General features: G+C 37.2%; 1 non-coding gene across 1 annotated transcript; it reads left to right on the forward strand.

Annotated features, from left to right (window-relative positions):
* Positions 1 to 319: 319 nt before the first annotated feature.
* LOC119509703 lies at positions 320 to 422 on the forward strand. Its single transcript, XR_005211764.1, has one exon. It is a non-coding gene; the product is annotated as a U6 spliceosomal RNA (small nuclear RNA).
* Positions 423 to 18603: the final 18181 nt, after the last annotated feature.

Below are 18603 nucleotides of genomic sequence, written 5' to 3' on the forward strand. Positions count from 1 at the left end.
TTCTTCCATATCAAATTGGGGTAACACAAGTCTTCCACCATTGTCAGGAAGGCCTGTGAAGTTGGCACTCGGTAAATGGGAGCAGTTCCTTTTCTCCATGAAGTCATTTTGATTCTCACTCATCTGAAAGATTTACTTTCTTTATTATTGTACTGATAATCTTCCTAGAATTCTTATTGAAATTCTTTTTTATGACAAGATTCTGGGCTCCTTGTAAACAGGGATCTGTCTTTATCACTAACATCCTCCACTTTATGCGAGGTATGGTGGCACATAGTTGGTGCTCAATAAATTTTACTGAATTAAATTCCCCAGATAGGGGCTCACTTTGGCAGCACATATCCTAAAATTGGAACGATACAGAAAAGATTAGCATGGCCCTGAAGGATGACATACAAATTCATAAAGTGTTCCATATTTTTTATAACTAAAGCAGACCAGGACTGGCAACCAAACAAAAAAAAAAAAAAATTCCCTAAATAGCTTAGATGCTACCTCCACAAACTGATTGATCTCTGGAAACTACTGACACTCAATTCTGTTGCCTTAGATGGCTTACATATTTATTTTAAAATGCATATCAGGAAGTGACATCATCAACACAGCAACATAAACAGCTGCCGAAAGCTTCTCCCAGATATTCAGCAAAAAGGGGAGATAACCTTGACGTGTTCAGATCTCTGGAGGAGGGTATGGACAGGAGAAGGACCCTACAGATGCCAAATTGAGGAAGAAGAGAGATATCAGTAATGAAAATGTTCAAAAACTGATTTTGGTGATGAATGCACAACTATATAATGGCACTGTGAACAACTGATTGTACACTGTGAGTGACTGTAGGTGTTCTGGTTTGCTAATGCTGCCAGAATGCAAAACACCAGAGATGGATTGGCTTTTATAAAAGGGGGTTTATTTGGTTACACAGTAACAGTCTTAAGGCCATCAAGTGTACAAGGTAACACATCAGCAATCAGGTATCTTCACTGGAGGATGGCCAGTGGTGTCCAGAAAACCTCTATTAGCTGGGAAGGCATGTGGCTGGCATCTGCTCCAAAGTTCTGGTTTCAAAATGGCTTTCTCCCAGGATGTTCCTCTCCAGACTGCAGTTCCTCAAAAATGTCACTCAGTTGCACTTGGGGTATTTGTCCTCTCTTAGCTTCTCTGGAGCAAGAGTCTGCTTTCAACGGCCATCTTCAAACTCTCTCTCATCTGCAGCTCTTGTGCTTTCTTCAAAGTGTCCCTCTTGGCTGTAGCTCCTCTTCAAAATGTCACGCTCAGCTGCACTGAGTTCATTCTGTTTGTCAGTTGATTTATATGGCTCCACTGATCAAGGCCCACCCATCTCCACGGAAATTATCTCATCAGAGTTATCACCTACAGTTGGGTGGGGTGCATTTCCATGAAAACAACCTAATCCAAAGGTTCCAACTTAATCCCCACTAATATGTCTGCCCCACAAGAACATGGCTTTTTCTGGGGGACATAATACATTCAAACCAGCACATTTCACCCCCTGGACCCCAGAAAAACATATTCTTTCCAAATACAAAATACATTAATCCCATCACAATATCACAAAAACTTAAATCATTTCAGTAACAATAGTTAAGTACAAGATCCCATCAAAATCAAGTATATGTGTGGTCTGTCCAAAAGCAAAATTCCCCTCTGCCTGTGGATCTTTGAACTTAGAACAAGTTATGTGCTTCCAATATACAAAGGAGGGACATTCATAGGATAAATCGTCCCATTACCATAAGGAGAAACAGTAAGGAAAACAGGGTTAACACGACCAAAACAGTTCCTGAAACCTGCAAGACAAACTCCATTAGATTTCAAAGTCTAAGAGTCATTTACAGAACAATGTTGCATCCTTGGGGCTTGAGAGAGGGGGAGTCTAACCCTTCCTAAGGGCCTTTTCGGCAGCCCAATTCAGTTTAGGTGAACAAGATAATGAATTTTAAATTCAGTATGTGAATATATTTCAATAAAACTGAACTTAAAATTTAAAAAAAAGATGTACATAAGCTAGAAGTGAAAATTCAAGAATCTTATTGAGAACTGACCAGGGAAATCCAGAATGTGGGTTATTCTACATATACTATTCCATGAGTCTGTGTATATGTGTGCACTTAAAAAATTCCAATGAATAAAATCAATATAGCAAATGATGGAACAATAAACAGGAAAAGAAACATTTGATAGATTAATATATTTAAGAGGAAATAGTTTACAAACAGGTATTTTTGTTAGAATTCAACATAAAAATTTTAGTAATGACTATATGTCTTGGCTAATTTCCTACATCTTCCAATGTTTCTCTAATACACTTTTCATAATCATAAGCAATTGAAAACTAATAAATAATAAAAATATGCTTACAAGAATAAAAAAGTGCATATCAGATCACTGGGAAAATCTCTGATTGTTTCCTGGACAAATCATAAGGCAGTGGGTAAAATCACAGTAGGATTTTTAGTCCAGGATCATAAACACAGTTCATGGGTGATTTACTGGCATGTGACAGCTATATGATAGCTGTTCGCTCCAAGTTGGTTCGTTCCTACATGGAATACAAACATGTCACAGATTCTTGAGTAGAAAATTGTTTCTAGCATAAAGGTTTATCTTCATTCCAAAAATTGTGTAGCTATTAAGAACTAGCTAGCATATATCCATGCTCCAATGATGAGCAGTGATAATGGAGTGCCGTTTTCCTATAGGTGTCATTCACCTTAAATCAGTTCAATAATGGGCAGGAAAAACGAATGCAGTCTCCAAAAGGAGAATGGACTCCAGAAGATCCTATTTGAGGGAACAAACCAACCAACCTTACATGTGGTGAAAAAAATACTCCCACTTCAGAGTAAACCTTAATTCCAGCATTCTGACAACATAGTGACAGCACAGGTTTTGCTTCTGAGAATTCTAAGGCCCTTTTCTCATAAAACTTGGAGAAAGCCAAAAGCAGTTCAATTAAAGTGTCAAAATGTGGTCATCCGTTATGTAGAGCTCAGTGGTACATCTCAGCTTGGGCTGCGCCCTCTTCCCAGAATATTCCCTAAAGCTTCTCTGAAGCTATTAATTGTACAGGTCACAGTAGCAAAACTCACCCCTGAGTGCTCTCCTCCCTTGAAGCAAACACTAGAGTGCAGTGCAGAGTAAAGGGAGGCTTTCCCTCTAATTAAAAAGATCATGTTCTGTAATTTCAAAGCCCATCAACCATAGTCCTATAAAAACATGAGCTAGCCATAAGGTTATAAGATCTATTTCCACCAGAAAGACAAGAAAATTAAATCAGGCTCGGTTAATACCTTCCAAAGAAGGACATTTGAAAGGACATCACTGCAACATCATTAGTTCACCGTAAAAGTGGTGCATTCATATTTTACAAGACTGTACTGAACAAAAGCCTTTAAAATCTCTACACAATTGTATATGTAAACCATACATGCTACCATAACTCATAATTTTACTGATGTTATTAGTTTACATCAAAGATCTTCACATATTATGATCTGGGAATTTTATTTCACCTCCTAGGAAAGTTTATGCTTGAAAAGGGATTTGGAGAATTTGCAATATATTCCATAGTTTTATTCACCTTGCATTATTACATTTTGAAGCAAGTTGAAATATGTCTATGCTTTATGTAACTGAAATTTTTTGTTATTTTTGTGGTGGGAAGTGGAGAATAGATCTGTAAGAGAATAAAACATATATCCTTTGTGGTCATAAGGTTGCCATATTAAGGAAAATTCATTGTGAAATTGTTAGGTGCTGCTTTGCTTAACAGAAAATCTGAACAGATGTCTATATACATTTAGGAAAGGGGTTCTACTCACTACAACAAACTGGAGTTTTAATTTCTCCTTTAAAAAATGTCTGCTAAAGGTCAAGATAAAGTTCTTCATCCATGAAATAGGAATCATAATTCCCAGCATACATCTCATAGAAGATTGTTGTGGCATTAAAAATTGAGCTGTTTAAGGGGGGGAAGATGCTTTGTAAAAAGCAAATGAGCATAATAATGTAAGTGATAATCAAAAGTGTGATCATTACCTGCTTATATCAAAAAAAAAAAAGATACATTACACCAGCATGTAACAGAGTACTTAACACAATAATTGTTGACTAGTTTTTTTTACTAAAAGGCTTATAGGTGTTAGACAGTTAAACACTTTGTCAAATGTGTCTGGAAACACTAGTTTAAACAAAATTAAACACAAGATGATCCTGGAGAATCTTGTTGCATCAGAATTTAAGGAAGTGCTTAAACACACACACACACAAAGATTTGTGTGCTTAAACACACACACACGTACACAATGATGGGGGCAGATCAAAGAGACACAAAAGCTAAATGAAAGAGCTTCCAATGGCCAAAGCTGGAGCAGTTTGAGCAATAAAATAAATGAGGTATAATTAGACTATAACCCAAAATATAGAGTGTCTTTGAAGCCATGCCTATATAAATAAGTAAATAGATAATTTTTTAAAAGGGATAACAGGCAAATCTCCCAAGCAGAAGAATCCCAAATAATTTATGTAAATACTCTGCCCTCAAGAAGAAGGAGTATAACTAGCCATGCCTTAATATAGGAACTTCCTTCCAAAAGAGTACATTTCTAAAGAGAAGGGGAAAAAGGTAAGTCTGTCAAACACTGCCTCACCAGGTGAGTCTTTGGGTTTGTTGTTTTCCTCAGAAGAATACTGATTTATTTCTTTGTTTTAGCAGACAGTAAACTTGGCTTGACTAAAACCCCAATCTCTGTCTTCCCTTTGATGGGTGGAAGTTGAAATCTCTGTTCAGTTTTTTTAGCCTTAGGGTTGCTTGGAGTCAACCCTATAAAGACATAGCTCAGAAGTGAGCCAGAGATTTGGACAGAGTTTATACGCAGAATATAAATCGCCACCTCTCTGGCTTTCTTCTTTCTAGGACTTCTTCCTTTTCTTTCTAGCTGCTGTGATCAGTCTAGACTCAGTCTTCTGGTTTTCTGAGCTAATGAGACTGCAAGTTTCTGTCAGAGCTTTAGCCATCCCACAGGATGCTGACAGGGTTCTGCGTTCAGGCAGAGCCACCCAGTGTCATACTCTTCTTCAAGTAATTATTTATTTTGATGAGAGTTTATAACCATTATCTGTGGGAGGGTTGATCCAATAGTTTACTGCCATTTCTAGATACAAAACCCTCTCCAAACTGAGTTTTTGAAAAGCTCCAAAAAATAGAATGTGTCAACTGCATTTTTCCTGTCACTTGTGTGGGAGATTGTATTTTCCTAAATGACTGCAACAACATCTCTCCCGTCCCTCTTGTTTTTTTTTCCCAAAGTGACTTTTGCACTCCTCCCACCAAGAGATGTCATCTACATTCCCCATCCCCTCTAATCTGGGTGGGGGCTTGTGCCTACTCTGACCAATGGAATATTGTAGAAGTGATACCATATTACTTCAAGGCTTGGTCATTATGAGGATGTGAACCCACCAGCTTCCTCTTCTTGGGATGATGGCTCTGGGGGTACCAAGCCAGCTGACAGCCAGCATCTGCTTCAGGCAGGTGAGCAAATGAGCCACCAGACCACAGCCTTCAAGTCTTTCAGCTGAGACCTCAGACATTATGGAGCAGAGACAAGTTGTCCTCATTGTGCCCTGTCCAAATTACTGACCCATAGAATCCATGATCATAACAATTGGTTGTTCATTGTCACTAATTTGGGTAATTTGTTACACAATAATAAATGACCACAACAACTTGGACGTTAGAGTGATCTAACTAGAACATCTATAACTCTCTTGGTTTCCAGTTACATTTGGTTGCTGTGGATGTTAAGAGAGATGTTCCCTCTCTTAGAAATTCTAAGGGACTTGTCAGTGATTTGAGCCTGAAATCCCATGTCTCCAAGAATCAATTATTTAGTTTCTATTTGGAATATTTCGTGAGCTAATTATATCACTTACAGGAATCTCATATAAACAAGGTCAATCTTTCACTATACAAGCCAGAATTACTTGAATTTTAAATATGAGACTACTGCTGTTAGTACAGATTCAGTGAAGGAAGAGTTTATCAAATTCTATCCACCTTTTTTAAATGGTAGAGTGTGTATCAGGCAAACAATTGCAAATAATAGAAACAAAATAATAATAAGGGACAACTGCACAGTTCCATACCTAAAGGAAAATATGCTAAGTTACAGTGATAAATTTCTTTCTGGAGGAGACAATTTGAGAATGGATCCAGTACCAAGGGAACTATATAGAATCTCTTACACAAAAATAGCTTAATGTTTTGAAAGATATAACTTCCGTGCTACATTTCTTTTGAGTTATTAGTATTTTCTTCAAAAGTCATCGATAATACATGAGCTTTTCAAAGTGAGAGATGGTCTAAAATCTATCACAAACTATTAGAGAAGGAAAAAGAGAGGGACATTTATCCCAGTGTAGTTGAGGTCAAATTCATACATCACTGATGATGGTATAAATTGGTACAGCACTTTTGGAGAGCCATTTGGCAATGCCTTTCAAGAGTAATAAAAATGTTCATTCCCTATGACTCAGTAATCTCACTTCTGGGAATGTACCCTAAGAAATTACATCAAAATATAAAAAAGGAATAAGTATAAAGGTTTTGTTTTATAAGTTTTTATACTCACAAAAAATGACAACAATCTAAATGTTTAGCAATTAGAAAATTGTTTAAAAATGTAACGCTCAGTGTACTTATACAGTTTTTTAAAATGACCATTTTAAAGGCTGTGATCGTGTTTTTACAATATATCATTAAGTGACAATAGAACAATACAAATAGATAATGCTACTATACTAAGTAAAAACTTGAATATAAACGTGGGTAAGTACCTGAACACATAAAAATAAAAATGGATTTGTCATCCTTTAATGTGAAACCAATGTTGATTATACAATAAATTATAACAGACCCATTCTCCTTAAAACACTGTTAGTATTTATTTAGATCTCTGTCATCTGTGAGAACATTTATGAAAAAATTATGTAGGCATTTGGATGCAGCTGCCGATAAAGGAGTTAACTGTTCAATGAGCAAGAAATAACCTGAAACTAAGTTTTCTGGAAAATTTTCAGGTAAACAGAGAATGCATATACATGGAATAACTTCCTTTCCTTTAAGCCCCAAGAAATGGAGAGCCTCTTCTCATGAAAGAAAAATATTCCATCCCATAATCCTCACACTATTTCAGATTTTGCCAGAAATTCCTCATCTTTTTTTCAGATTCAGTATTTTGATTTAACATAGCTTTGACTAATATGAGCCTTTAATAAACTAGATCTTATGAGAGAGGCAAATACATAGAGCCTGAAATCTTAGAGTTATAGAGTATGGAACACACTAAGTTAAGCAAATATTGAATTGAAAAGAAGACTGAATTTCACCTACTTCACAATTTTGTTTTGGATGGACTGATTGATGATCCCTGTAATACAGTGGTCCTTAAATAGTGGTATGTTTAACAGTAGCTTGAAGGTTTCTAAAATATTATTTGACTGCCCAGACCCCATGCCCAAGGATTATGCTTGGGTATGTCTAGCCTGTGCCCCAGAAATGTATGTTGAAACAAGGTTCCAAAGTGATTCTGATATAGATGGTCCTAAGATCATGTCCGGGAAACTTTGGTATAAAGTTTATAGTGGGTATACCCAATTTTTCCCCCAAATAGCCCTCTTCTGGTCAAAAGAAAAGAAAAAAAAAAAAATAGAGATTCCATGATCTTTTTTATTTCATTTCATTCCTTTGCTACAAATAAAGGAGAATACACACATACACACACACACACACACACACATTTTTAAGAGAGAAAAATGTCTGATTGGATGTTACAATTTGCAATATATTCTATATGAGTGACTTATTCAAACCCAGACCAAAATTACCTATAGAAAGCAGTGGAAATTACTGAGGAAGCCTTCAAATAGTTATGCGACTGCCCAGATCTTCTCCCGGATCTCAGTTTTCAGGGATCCCAAGTGGACTAGAGTGAAGTCAATAGTGTCTCCACCACCACCCACTCTCCACCTGCTCTCTCAGCTTCTGATCACTTTCTTCTGATCAAGGGCAATTGGCTTGCTGATACCTCAGACTTTATATATCAAAAAAAAAAAAAAATCTTCAAACAGAAAAAATCTGAGGGCAATAGTGGTTTGGGTTGAAACAATTCTGAGTTAAGAAAATTTCCATAATTATCAAGTAAAACTAATCTAACTTGAGAAAGCCTTGGGTATTTATACCTTCTCCACTCCCCAACCTTCTTGAGTCTTTTTGTTTGGAAATTCTGAACATTCTCATTCCAGAAGAAAAAAAAAAAAAACCTCAAAACATATAGTGGGTTCAGTATTTCCATTTTGGGGGGCTTCAGAATTTCTGTGCCTGTCAGCATCCAGAGCCATTGGAAACCTAGTACATGAAAAGTCTCTGAAAAAGAAAAACAAGGAAAATATTCTAGAATAACTGAAGGCAAGAGGACCACAAAGATGTGATGTGTTTCAGACTGACTAAAGAATTATATTTATCAGGCTGCATTGAAACCAAAAATTTGAGCTGCAGGGGAAAAAGAAAAAAAAAAGATTGAGAAGAGTTAAGAAGAGAAAAACAATGAAAGTAAAGGGGAGAGAGTGATGGACAGAGGAAGGGGGAAATGAGGTTGGGGGCACTGACAGGAGCAGACTATCAGGACCACTTGTATTTCAACTGCTGTTGTTTAATATTCAGTAAGCAATGCCTTGTGAGAAACAGAGTGCTAGTTCTTGCAGTGGGGAGAGAGGCATTAAATGGTAATTCTAAATTTTCTGAAGAAAAGACTGGGAGAAATAAAAAATGGTTGCTGCCACCTTATAAGACAATGGCCTCTTGAAAAAAACCTCAAATAGGAAAGCTTTGAAAGATCAGTAAAATATTAATTTAAACATTTTGTATGACATTGAGAGTCATAAAGGATATACAGTTAACGTTCTTTGCAGATTCTGAATCAAATAAAGTTCTTCACCATAGTAACTCTATCATAAGGCTAAAACTGGGAATTTTATAATGCTGAAAATGTATATTTGTTTGGTCTCCATAAAAAGATCAGTCTGTCCAACTCTGTCCTGGGAGTGTTAAATATGTGTAGTAAATGGTATTTATAATGACAGTGGACTATGACATATCTTTTGAGTAAAGAATATTCCAACATTTAAATTATAACCACATTCTTAAGGTATCACTTGGAAAATTTAAGAAATAGGTCAAGCATCAGGAAGGATTGAGAATTCAAGAGAAGGTCCTTTGAAGAATAATTTTGCTGACTCTCAGCAATAGATTTCAAGGGACTAATCTCTGTGCTGTTTTTTTTTTTTTTATTTTATTTTGAAAATATCTGGAAAGGTAAGAGACAGCACAAGAATGAAGTCACTGGCCAACGAGGTACTTTTCCTTCCAGAGTTCCTCACAAATATCTATAGCGTTCATTTGACTACTGGATGCCACTGGAGCATATCATAGATACTAGTCAAGAAAATAAATTGAAAAGGTAAATGAATTCTTGGCATCGGGGTTTTATTAGATTGCCGCAACTTGTGTTTAATTGCCAGAGGCTGAGAGCTAGTCAGACATCTGTAATTAGCAAAGTTGTAAAATATTCTGAAAGCCAGCAGGAGACTGAGGGCATGGATGAAAATCACATGTCCTTCCTAACGCATGACCACCACAGCGAGCTTGAAAATGCCCACTTCAGCTATTGTACTTTCAGGGACATGTGAAGCTAAATGGTGAAAACACAGACAAAGAGGCTGAAAAATTAAAATGGGCTCGGCAAATTTTAAATACGTTATCTGCATTGCTTTTTTATAAGAGATAACTTCTTTTTAACCTATTTTCACTAACTTCTCAAATGTGATTATTCAAATATACCCCAATTCCCATAATTCCTTCCAACTGAATAATTCCCCTGGTCTTTGTCCACTGTTTCACAATGTGTTGGGACACTCAGTTAGATAGGAAAGCAGTCCTCAGTGTGTTCTAAAGGGGGAATAAAGTAATGGTGTGTGTGTACACAGAGTGGCTAAATTTAAAGAGAGGCTGAATGAGCCCAAGTCCTAGCTGCTGGTTAGTGCAGGTCACAAGATTAGCCCCTCAGACCTCCTGGGAGGACAACAGTGTTAACGTCCACAGACCTTGGTCCATCCCAGCCTCATACGTACCAGCTGAGGACCCTGGCCAAGTTACTTAATTTCTTTGTCCCCCAAATTCTGTACAAATAAACTGGGGCTAATATTGTATGCCACCTAAGGTGCCAATGTAATGAGCTAACATGTGCATAAAATTTAGCCCAGGGACTAGCACTGGGTAAGCGCTCAATAAATATAAGACACTCGTTTTAACCAGGTCAACTAGGACTGTAAGTATTGGCGTCCCATGTGATTGCTGTGGAATCCCTGAGCACCAATGATTATGCAGAACCTCAACCTACAATAAATATTCACCCTAAATGACAGATGCTCTAACAGGGATGTAAATGGAAGTGGGAGTGGGCAAAGTAAAATGAATAAACATTATGACCTTATGGATGGATGCTGTGGAGGGGGAAAATGTCTCAAATTGAGTTAGAGAGTTTCCAGATTAGAATTCTGGATTAGACAGTACGGACCTCTGTCTAGACAGGGTTTGGTTTGCTTGTTTTATTCTCCAAAATCTTTTTCTGAGCCAAACACTTCAGAAAGCTAAATGTATATTATTTATTTTTAATTCTCCAAACAATTGTGTGACGGTTTTGGTAAGTATGTTAATTTAGCCCAGTAAGTCCTTCCTTTACAATTCTCAAGCACCTTAAGATATTAAAATAGAGATTAGAAAGCAGTTTAAGAACAGAAAGCAGGCCACTTGTGAAGAGAGATCCAGATGCCACCTTCAGCAATAAGTTCAGTAATTATAATTCTACTTTCTCAATATATTAGCATCTTTGACACTCTGAGCAGTAGTTTCCAAAACATATCTTTTGGGGGCTCAGGGTCCCCCCCCACCTAGGGGTGACTCGACAGGAGGTTGGGGAAATGGCTGGGTTTTCAGACCTTCCATGCATGCCCCCTTTTCCCACCCCCGTTCAACCACAGCAGATGCAGTTTTCTCTCCTTAATATGTGATGACAATTTTCCTTAAGGGAAAAATTGGTTCCACTCTTATTAAATAGTATGAACTACTTGAAACATAGTTTTCTTATTAAACAGTGTGAATAGTACCATGAGATTCTAAATAAAAATAATTTTAACTCGGGAACCCCACTGCTGGAACTTCTCTTCCCCATTGCTTTCTGAGCCCTGTCTTTCCAAAATTAAGTGGCTTCTCAGCTATTAAGAAATTTTAAGTTTCAGGGTTTCAAAACATAACTCCTGTATAAAGATATTCTTAAAATCTCCAGGCCAGGTTGTACTCTCTCCACTAAGACACTACACTCTCCAATATAGAGACTGATTCATAATTCTTTAGTAGGTATCTACCCCTGATGCCCAGAATAATGAGGTATCTAAAAAGAAAGATTTAGTCAACTAAATAAATTAGCTGTAAATTTTTAGAAAGTTGTCTATGGAGAAAAGGCAGAGCTGAAATCTAGCTCTTAAACAGACACCCCTGAAAAAATCATTAATCGTAGATAGACATAAAATAAGCTAAGGCTTTAATATGTTCTTAAAAGGCAACAAAAACAGTAGGTCTAGATCAAAAAACAAGTTTACCTCTCTGTAGTGCTGTCAGGTGGAAATTTCTAAAAACTGTCTTAATAAACACACAGGCACTTTTTAGCAAAATGCAATAACCAGCTGGAAATGGAATGAGTCAGCCAAGAAGGCTAATCATTCACAGGGGAAATGGCAATGGAAGCTTGGTCTTCTCAGTTTGCTTCTACAATTACCATCATATAAACCTCCAAACTAATCTTAAAACTCTGAGAAGCAAAGATAGTGACTGAAAAAATATAAATAACAAATGCATTAGTACATTTAATATAAAAATATAGTGGTGCCTAAGAGGAGTTGAATGACAGATACATTTATTACCTGTGTAGTCATTCTAGACCACCTAGCAAAGCGCAACAAAACTAAATTTTCCTGCTTGGGACACCCTAGTCCCCCTTTTTTGGTGTGAACAGAACCCCCCTCCTAACAGAGTGTGCATTTTGAATTGTGAGGGCTTTGTGTGTTCATTCCATCTCAAACAACTGTAATTCAGTTGTTTGATATGTGTATGTATACACACACACACATTCATATTAGCAAAGTAATGAATTTGAAATGTTCTTACATTTTTCTTGTAAACAGTAATCAATGTTTAGAATAAGTAAGACCACATGGCCTAATAATAAATACAATACGTTATATTTATGCTGAGATTAACTGTTTACAAAGTGGCATTATTAGATTATTTCTTTTAATGCTCACAGAAACTTTGTAAGTAGGTGTAACACAGCTATACTCATTTTATCGGTGAGGATCTTGAGGTTTGGAGAGACTGAGTGATCTGCCCAGTTACAAAGAAATATTCAATTAAACAATCAACACAAATTAATGAATGAGTAAGTAGGAGAAGAAGAAAAGTCAAGACTTCAGGCTATGAATCTATAGCTCCTTCCACATTAATACTGTAGTTGTCACCACTTTCAAATATATTTTGAACCTATGTATCTGGTAGAAAATGCAAAACAAAATTTTCAAAATTATCTTACAAAGATGTTGTGACTATAATCACAAGCCACAGATTAGAATCAATAAAACAAAACAAACACCAATGAATTTAATGTCTCCTCCCTGTTTTGATCCTAACTATTATATATATATGCCTTTATATGTAACAACTTATATTGGTTTCCCCGTATGTTAATAGTTTCAGGTAAGTCTATCCATCTGCACTGGGTTGAACTGTGTCTCCAAAAAAAAAAAAAAAAATTCATGTCCACACAGAAACTCAGAATGTGATCTTATTTGGAGATAAGGTTTTTGCAGGTGTAATTGAGTTATAATGAGGTCATATTGGATTAGGGTTGGCCCTAAATCCAATGGTTAGTGTCCTTATAAGAAGAGGACAATTTGGACAGAGAGAAGACACAATCATAGGGAAGATAGCCATATGATGACAAAGGCAGAGATTGGAGCAAAGCAACTGAAAGCCAAGGAACATCAAAGATTTCTGGCAACCAACCACCAGAAGCTAGGAAGAGGCAAGGAAAGATTCTTCCCTAGAGCCTTCAGAGGTAGCATGGCCCTGCCACACCTTGATTTCAGACTTCTAGCATCCAAAATTGTGAGCAATAAAATTCTGTGGTTTTAAGCCACCCAGTTTGTGTTACTTTGTTACAGCAGCCCTAAGAGACTAATATGCTTTCTATACATTTGTTTTCATTTATTCATTCAATTCACTCAACAAATACTTACGTGGGCCTTCTATATGAGTGAGGAGCTGGGGGTACAGTGCTGAACAAAACACAGGCAGTCCCTGCCCTCACAGTGCTGATAGTCTGGTTAGGGATACAGACATTAGGCAACAACATAAATGCAGAAATTATGAGTGGTACAAAGGAAAACAGGGTGGACTAAGATAACAGGGGTCTAGTTTGGATTGACAGTGAGGGAGGCATCTTGGAGGATGTGACATTTAAGCTGAGGCCTGAGTTCTTCATCCATTTGTTCAACAAGTATACCCTGTCTACATTGTGCTGGCCAGAGTGCCATCATGTATAAAATCATGCAATTTTTATGAGCAGGACAGACCTCATAGTTCCTGCCCTTGGGTAGCTCATGTGAAAGAACAACAGTGGAACCAAAATTCAATATTGGGGCTTATAAAAAGTAAATTTAGCTTCTGGAAGATGGAGGTTAGGAGAGACAAGGCAAAAAAACACCTCTATGAAAAATACTAGATAAAGGCCAGAAAATGACCCAAAACACCAGTTTCAGTGATGCACCACCTGGACAAAGTCTGCTAAATCCACAGGGACCATGCACTCGGTGAAACTGGGAGTCTGCGTTCTGAAATGAATGAATAAGTCTGCTGAATATCTGGCAGCCATGCTGCGGTGTGGGGAAACCGTGGGTTGGCATTTGGAGTTAGACTAGTTCTTTTTAAAAAAATAAAACCCAAAAGCAGCTGTGGATATGGCAGCAAGAACCGCACAGTGGAGCATGGCAGGAATGGGCTGTGCGAACGCCTCGATATCTGGCATGGACAATAGCCTTTTGCACACCTGCTGCTAATTGTCTCAGAGCAAGGCAGGCAGAGGTGAGCCAAAAGGGGAAGATAACCACACCCCTTGCAGCCATCTTCCTAGTGGGCTTGGAACACTCCTGCATGGCACCGGCGCCACAGCCCAGAGCCGCGCCAAAAAACACAGTGTGATAGGAAGTGTTTCCAGCAACACACACATGCCACAATATCAGATGTGGACAATATCGCTTTTCATGCACCCACAACTAATTGTCCCAGATCTAGGAAGGTGGAGCTGTACAAAAAAGGGGAAATTAACACACCCCATACAGCCATCCTTTTACCAGGCTGGGAACGCCCCTACTCGGCCTGGTGGCCCAGAACTTCCCTTGAGGGATGGCATGCACTTGTGATGTAGTACAGCCTTCCCTAAGCAGAGGCCCTAGGAGGGCACAGCTTGGAAGAGGGACTCACTCGGAAATCCCAGGGACCATACGCCAATACCAAGGAGTTGTGGGTCAGCAGCAGAGACAATCTGTGGCGAGATTGAAATGAAGGTTTATACTCTTCCAACAGCCTTAAATCTCCAGGAACACCTGGGAGGATTGATTATTAAAGCTGTCCTCCCTCCCTAACCACTCAGAAACATGCCCCACATTCAGGGCAGACAGCATCAACAACACACCCAAACTTGGTGCACCAAATTGGACCCCCACAAGACTCAGACCCCCACACACCACAAAGACAACATTGGGGAGAACTGGCTTGAGGGGAATAGGTGGCTTGTGGATGCCACCTGCTGGTTAGTTAGAGAAAGTGTATGCCATCAAGCTGTAGATCTGACAAATCAGAAATCAGTCTTTGAATTAGCCTACATATACTAAAAGAACCCTATCAAGTTAAACAGATGCCAAGAGGCCAAAAACAACAGAAAACTTTAAAGCATATGAGAAAACCAGACGATATGGATAACCCAAACCCAAACACCCAAGTCAAAAGATCAGAGGAGACACAGTACTTGGAGCAATTAATCAAAGAACTAAAGATAAACAATGAGAACATGGCACAGGATATAACGGACATGAAGAAGAACCTAGAAGAGCATAAAGAAGAAATTGCAAGAGTAAATTAAAAAATTGATTATCTTATGGAAATAAAAGAAACTGTCAACCAAATTAAAAAGATTCTGGATACTCATAGTACAAAACTAGAGGAAACTGAACAATGAATCAGCTACCTGGAGGATGACAAAACAGAAAATGAAAGAACAAAAGAAAGAATAGGAAAGAAAATTGAAATGGACCTCATGGATATGATAGATAAAATAAAACATCCAAATATAAGACTCATTGGTGTCCCAGAAGGGGAAGAGAGGGTAAAGGTCTACAAAGAGTATTCAAAGAAATTGTTGGGGAAAACTTCCCAAATCTTCTACACAACATAAATACACAAAACATAAATGCACAGCAAACTCCAAATAAAATAAATCCAAATAAACCCACTTCAAGACATAGTCTGATCAGACTGTCAAATACTGAAGAGAAAGAGCAAGTTCTGAAAGCAGCAAGAAAAAAGCAATTCACCACATATAAAGGAACCAACATAAGACTAAGTAGTGACTACTCAGCAGCCACCATGGAAGCAAGAAGGCAGTGGCATGACATATTAAAAATTCTGAGAGAGAAAAATTGCCAACCAGAATTTTTTATCCAGCAAACTCTCCTTCAAATTTGAGGGAGAGCTTAAATTTTTCACAGACAAACAAATGCTGAGAGATTTTGCTAAGAAGACCTGCCCTACTTGAGATACTAAAGGGAGCCCTACAGACAGAGAAACAAAGAAAGAAGAGAGAGAGATGGAGAAAGGTTCAGCACTAAAGAGATTCAATATTGGTTCATTAAAGGACAATAAGAGAGAGAGACGGAAAAAAATATATCTGACAAACATAAACCAAAGGATAGGATGGCTGATTCAAGAAATGCCTTCACCATAATAACACTGAATGTAAATGGATTAAACTCCCCAATTTAAAGATATAGATTGGCAGAATGGATCAAAAAATATAAATCATCAATATGTTGCATACAAGAGACTTATCTTAGACACACGGACACAAAGAAATTGAAAGTGAAAGGATGGGAAAAAATATTTCATGCAAGCTACAGCCAAAAGAAAGCAGGAGTAGCAATATCAATCTCAAATAAAATAGACTTTAAATGCAAGGATGTTATGAGAGACAAAGAAGGCCACTACATACTAATAAAAGGGTTAATTCAACAAGAAGAAATAACAATCATAAATGTTTATGGACCCCATCATGGTGCCACAAAATACATGAGACAAATGCTGGCAAAACTAAAGGAAGCAATGGATGGTTTCACAATAATTGTGGGAGACTTCAACACATCACTCTCTCCTATAGATAGACCAACCAGACAGAAGACCAATAAGGAAATTGAAAACCTAAACAATCTAATAAATGAATTGGATTTAACAGACATATATAGAACTTTACATCCCAAATCACCAGGATACACATTCTTCTCTAGTGCTCACAGAACTTTCTCCAAAATAGACCATATTCTGGGACATAAAACAAGCCTCAATAAATTTAAAAAAAAAATTGAAATTATTCAAAGCACATTCTCTGACCACAATGGAATACAATTAGAAGTCAATAACCATCAGAGACTTAGAAAATTCACAAATACCCGGACGTTAAACAACACACTCCTAAACAATCAGTGGGTTAAAGAATAAATAGCAAGAGAAATTGCTAAATATATAGAAATGAATGAAAATGAGAACACAACATATAAAAACCTATGGGATGCAGCAAAAGCGGTACTGAGGGGGAAATTTATAGCACTAAATGCATACATCAAAAAGGAAGAAAGAGCTATGGATGAATGGAGCAACTGAAGAAGTTAGAAAATGAACAGCAAACTAATCCTAAATCAAGTAGAAGAAAAGAAATAACAAGGATTAAAGCAGAAATTAATGACATAGAGAACGAAAAAACAATAGCGAGAATAATTAACACCAAGAGTTTGTTCTTTGAGATCAACAAGATTGACAAGCCCCTAGCTAGACTGACAAAATCAAAAAGAGAGAAGACACATATAAACAAAATAATGAATGAGAGAAGTGACATTACTGCAGAGCCCAAAGAAATTAAAAAAATTATAAGAGGATACTATGAACAACTGTATGCCAACAAACTGGATAATGTAGAGGAAATGGACAATTTCCTGGAAACATATGAACAACCTAGACTGACCAGAGAAGAAACAGAAGACCTCAACCAACCAATCACAAGCAAAGAGATCCAATCAGTTGTCAAAAAGCTTCCCACAAATAAATGCCCAGGGCCAGATGGCTTCACAGGGGAATTCTACCAAACTTTCCAAAAAGAACTGACACCAATCTTACTTTACTCTTTCAAAACATTGAAGAAAATGGAACACTACCTAACACATTTTATGAAGGTAACATCAATCCAGTACCAAAACCCAGGGAAAGATGCTACAAAAAAGGAAAACTACAGGCCTATCTCCCTAATGAATATAGACGCTAAAATTCTCAACAAAATACTTGCAAATCGAATCCAAAGACACATTAAAAAATCACACACCATGACCAAGTGGGGTTCATTCCAGGCATACAAGGATGTTTCAACATAAGAAAATCAATCAATATAATTCAAGACATTAACAAATCAAAAGAGAAAAATCAAATGATTATCTCAATAGATGATGAAGAAGCGTTCGACAAAATCCAACATTGCTTTTTGATAAAAACACTTCAAAAGTAGGAATTGAAGGAAACTTCCTCAATATGATAAAGATCATGTATGAAAAACCCACAGCCAGCATAGTACTCAATAGTGAGAGACTGAAAGCCTTCCCTCTAAGATCAGGAACGAGGCAAGGATGCCCGCTGTCACCACTGTTATTCAACATTATGCTAGACATGCTAGACAGCGCTACGCAGCAAGACAAAGAAATAAAAGGCATCCAAATCGGAAAGGAAGAAGTAAAATTGTCATTATTTGTAGATGATATGACCTTATATCTGGAAAACCCTGAGAAATCGATGATACAGCTACTTGAGCTAATAAACAAATTTAGCAAAGCAGCGGGATACAGGATTAATGCACTTAAGTCAGTAATGTTCCTATACACTAGAAATGAAAGAAGTGAAGAGACACTCAAGAAAAAGATATCATTTTCAACAGCAACTAAAAAAATCAAGTACCTATGAATAAACTTAACCAAAGATGTAAAAGACCTATATAAAGAAAACTACGTAACTCTACTAAAAGAAATAGAAAAGGACCTTAAAAGATGGAAAAATATTCCATGTTCATGTATAGGAAGGCTAAATGCCATTAAGATGTCAAT

The sequence above is a fragment of the Choloepus didactylus genome, chromosome 14 (genome assembly GCF_015220235.1).
Source record: "Choloepus didactylus isolate mChoDid1 chromosome 14, mChoDid1.pri, whole genome shotgun sequence".
In the NCBI taxonomy this organism is placed as follows: Eukaryota; Metazoa; Chordata; class Mammalia; order Pilosa; family Megalonychidae; genus Choloepus; species Choloepus didactylus.